At 34.7% G+C, this 4,763-nt stretch overlaps 1 non-coding gene across 1 annotated transcript; it reads right to left on the reverse strand.

Annotated features, from left to right (window-relative positions):
- Nucleotides 1-3,769: 3,769 nt before the first annotated feature.
- Nucleotides 3,770-3,872, reverse strand: LOC144707274 (small nucleolar RNA R71). Its single transcript, XR_013582436.1, has one exon. It is a non-coding gene; the product is annotated as a small nucleolar RNA R71 (small nucleolar RNA).
- Nucleotides 3,873-4,763: the final 891 nt, after the last annotated feature.

Genomic DNA, 4,763 nt, shown 5'->3' on the forward strand with positions numbered 1-4,763 from the left:
ACATGCATTTTTAGCACCTTAATCTAATCATATTTACATGGTTATTTGCATTAAATTACTTATATTTTCATGTATCAAGCTTATATGATAAAATCTAATTTTAGAATGCTATTCTGAATTTTTATGTATTTTTGGGGATTTTTATGATTATAGATTCTAAAAGAACCTTAGGCTCTTGTAGCAGATCAAGAACACCTCTTGATGGTAGGAATCGTGATTCTAGACCTATGATCTCTTCCTAAGTGGCTAGGATATCTGGTAGGGTGAGGAATAGACATAAAAATCAAAGGGTTGAAGTACTATTTTCTAGGTTGAGTGCCGAGTGAACCACCCATCATACCACCTTCCACTAGTTGAATCTCACAAATAAAAGGGATCTTTATTAATTGAAATCTTTCTTGGGTTAGGGGTGGTCATTTTTTCAAGTCTTAGAGCACAGAATCACTTTTCTTGAGCCACCTTAACCCATATTTGAAATATATCAGCTTCACCCATTTGCCTAGCCTACCTTGCGTAGTTACCCATTATTGCTATCCCTATAGAGACGCAAATATTCCATCACCCGGTATTACTTATGATATGCTTTACTCCCATATATTTATCATTTTCCCTTTGCAGTATCATTATCCCTGTTAGCCTTCCCTTTGTCTTCAAGTACATCATCTCATCTCATATGTGTCATTAGTAGCATGAGAGTAGTTTTCTTTCATATCAAATACCTCTTGTTTTTAAAGCTTCCAAATTTAGCACCCGTTTACAAAAAAAGAGAGAAGAAGAAAATGGGGTTTCTTGTTCTGGAAGCTATATTTAGAGGAATTTCTGGATCAGTACATACATCATATCATGCTTAGGAGACAAGTACTTATGTAGTTCAGACATATGAAGATTATCCTCCACCATCCTCGTCATCATTCTCTACTCCCTTCTAGTGTATTATACTCATTCATCTGTTATTGGGAGTAAGCTATCTAAGTATTACTTATCCACCTGACATCCCTTACTTACTCTTACACATTCTTTTGAGCTATCCGCCATTCGCTTCTTTCTTTTCCCTTAGTTAGATAGGAATTCCACTACCCATGATTTGTTGATACACAGTTGATATTTTGTGCTCAAACAAGAGGATAAGACTGTTTGACTTTTAACTTCAAGTGGGAGGAAGGTTGGTGGGGAATCGCAGGGGTCACATAGCTATCACAAGTGAAAGAGTGCCCTAGATTGAAAGGAAAGAGAGAACACCTCCTTGATTATAGTATCATACCCTGCGAGAAGTAAGCTTCCCTCCTCATGACCACCAGATCTTTCCAAAACCATGAGGGAATTCTTCTTTTGTGGTCGAGCAATGCATGGAAATATTCTTCCTTAGAAGTGTACGTGATATCATCAACACTTCATACCCAAGTTTCTAGGATCACAATGAGACTAACAACCTAAGGGATCTTCAAAGCCATTGCTAAGGGACTAGCAATGATTTAAGTTTGGGGCTCCAATAACAAGCATTTTTAGCACCTTAATCTTATAATCTTTAAATGATTATTTGCATTAAATTACTTATATTTTCATGTTATCAAGATAAATATGATAAAATCTAATTTTGAATGATGTTCTGAATTTTCTGCATTTTTATATTTTTTTGGGGATTTTGATGATAATAGATTCTAAAAGAATATTTTTTTGAGACAGAATATAATTTTCCAGAATTTTTTGACAATAAATTTTGAAATATATGATTTTTCTAAGTTCAAATATATATTTATTTTATTTTTTGGGATTTTAATTTATTTTATATGAATTTTAGAAGATTTTATAGCCTTTATTTTATCTTGCCCCCCACATGTCGCTGTTCAATTTGTCGAACAGCAATGAATCACAGCTATCGGTGATGGTTGTAGATAGCTAATCATTTACCTAGGTAATGACTGGCATTAGCGAATCATTAAGCCAAGCAATCATGGTTTTGTGATTCGCGAAGCCATGACTGCATTTATGATTAATGAATTGATTTCTCGATTTTTCAGGGGAAGGGCGATGTGGATAAATAAAAAAAACAAAGCCTTATTTTATAATAAATGTGTGTGTGGGCTCAGGAAGAAAATGACAAAAATAAACTTTTCATTTTCTCTTTCTTTGAAATAACGGCAGTCAACGTGGCTGCACGACAAACCGCCACGTCTACACGTGGCCCGCGCTTGTACACGTGGCGCTTATGTGTTATTTGCAGATTGGAAAAAAGAGAAAAAGATGATGTGGCATGCAATGACGCACCGCCATGTAGCTACGAGCTAGTACCTTATTTAATAAATAATAAAGTCGTATTACTTACTTTTGTCCTTTTGTTAATGCAGGTACACGTGGCGCGGAAGACAAGAAGCTCGAGTGCGGAAGGCAAGAAGTCTGAGCGTGAAAGACAAGAAGTCTGAGCGCGGAAGATGAGAAGATGCAGAATTTTGAATGAGGTGATTGTTCAATTAAAAATTGAAAACGAGGAAGCGTTAGAGACGATGATGAGGAGAGAGAAAAAACCAAATGCTAGGATTGATCCAACTTCAAACCATGACATCTGATGATCTACAACTCCAATTGAGATGAAATTTTAATCACTGCTTCATCTCCCCCTCCTCTTTCCATCCATATCCTCTGATCTATAAATGGAGGCTGGGAATTCATCTTTAACTTGCTTCCTACTTGTGTAGGCTAATTGAAAGATAATGAGTTTTGAGATTCATCAAGTGTGTTCTTGGTGTCTTGGGTGTGTGGGGAGAAGCATTGAAGAAGAGGGGATCTTACCAGCACTCGCAAATCACCGTGATCATGGTAGAACGTAAGAATGTAAGGTAAGCATCTTCGCCTTACGTTGCTCTTTTCTGACATCATAGTTTGCTTAGGGTTTACTATCATATCACCTCCATACATTTCCCTTATCTTGTCTACATCTTTTCCATCACACCGTTCCTACATTCAATCACTATTGTATCCTTCGCATTCGCTATCTCATCTTGCTAATTTAAGTTGAATTATAGCTGTTAAATCATATTACTCAATATTACTGTCTTGCCTACTCTACTCTAGTATTTATCTTTTCTCGTATCGTTAATCATTATAGTAAGAATTAAATCCTTGATCATTGTTCCCTGTGGAGACGATCCGTACTCATCACTAACTAAATATTCTTAAGTACGATTAAATATATTTGTATTTAATAATCTCAATTACCAATGAAGAATTAATCCCCTAATTTTGAGAATCTATCAAAAAATTATATTCTTTTAGAATTTATTATCTTAACAATCATCAAAAATACATAATGCAGAAAATTCATAACATCATTCTAAAAGTATATTTTATCATATTAAGCTTGATAACAAGCAAATATAAGTAATTTAATGCAAATAAGCAAGTAAATATTATCAGGTTAAGGTGCTAAAAATGCGTGTTCTCAGACCCCCAACTTAAATCATTGATAGTCCCTTTGTAATGGCTTTGAAAATCCCTTGTGTTGTTATTACTAATCTTGATTAAAGTAGAGCAATCAGCTCCACGAGACCAAAAAAGACACGAAGGAAAGGTACAAGTCTCTTCTTGAACACTCTTTAATTTTTTATGATTTTGAGGGCATATATCATCATGAACACTAGACGATCATTAAAAAAAATGAGAATGAAAGTGAAGGAGATAAAGGAGAGGCTTTGAATAATCAAAATGATCATCCTGAGGATTTTTTTGTAAATGAAGGAAATAGATGATGGAGATTAAATGAATATTAATTCATATCGACATACGATAACAGAATTTTGTCAAGGGCTTGATGAGTCCTTAGGTGAAGCCTGGGAAAGGTTAAAGGATTTAACCCAAAAATGCCCACACCATGGGATAGAAGATCGGGAAATTGTTCAAAATTTTTATGTACGATTAATAGATCAAGACAGAAAGATGATCAACGCTGCCAGTGGAGTTACTTTTATGCATAAATATTTAGATGAAGCACTCGGCATTTTAGAAACAGTTTCAAAAAATGAAGCATATTATGCTGCTCTAAATCATAATGGGGTAAATGAAAATTCTAAGAGAGGAGGGATGATTGACGTGAGTTCTATTGAGCCTGATACGCTACTAATCCTTGGTGTGATTAGCTCTACAAGAATGTGCAGGAGAACCAAGATAAAATGGACAAAATGCAAGCTCAAATGATTGTAATGCTCCAAGAATTCAAGAAGGAAATGTAGCGGATGAGAGAAGAAAACAACTCAAGAGCCGACCTCAAAAAAAAAGGTAAAATGGAGGAGAATGGATTCCCTATCCATAAAACAGGTCGACTCCCAACTCAACCTCATATTAATCCTATGAATTTACATTTTATTGAAAGTCATGATTCATCTTCGCATGAAACCATACATGCAATTTCTAAATTACGAAATGGGAAATTTTTGCTCACTATTTCTGAAGTTCAAAAAGAAGAATAGAAGTATCTCAAGAAGATAATGATGATTCTATCAAAATAGATCCTAATCTACCCCTTCCTTTCCCTGATGCTTTGAACAACTCTAGAGTTAAACCAAATCCTCATGATGAAAGTCTTCTTGAGATTTTTAAACAAGTAACTATCAATATCCCATTGACTGAATCAATGAACATATTCCTTCCTATGCAAAATTTTTGAAAAATATGTGCTCACCTAGCCAAAAACATAAAAGAATTCAATTATCTAAAAACGTCAGTTATATTTTACAAAATAGGAGGAATGATTTTTTCCAAGTCATTGCTTG

The sequence above is a fragment of the Wolffia australiana genome, chromosome 8, assembly GCF_029677425.1.
Source record: "Wolffia australiana isolate 7733 chromosome 8, ASM2967742v1".
Taxonomy (NCBI): Eukaryota; Viridiplantae; Streptophyta; class Magnoliopsida; order Alismatales; family Araceae; genus Wolffia; species Wolffia australiana.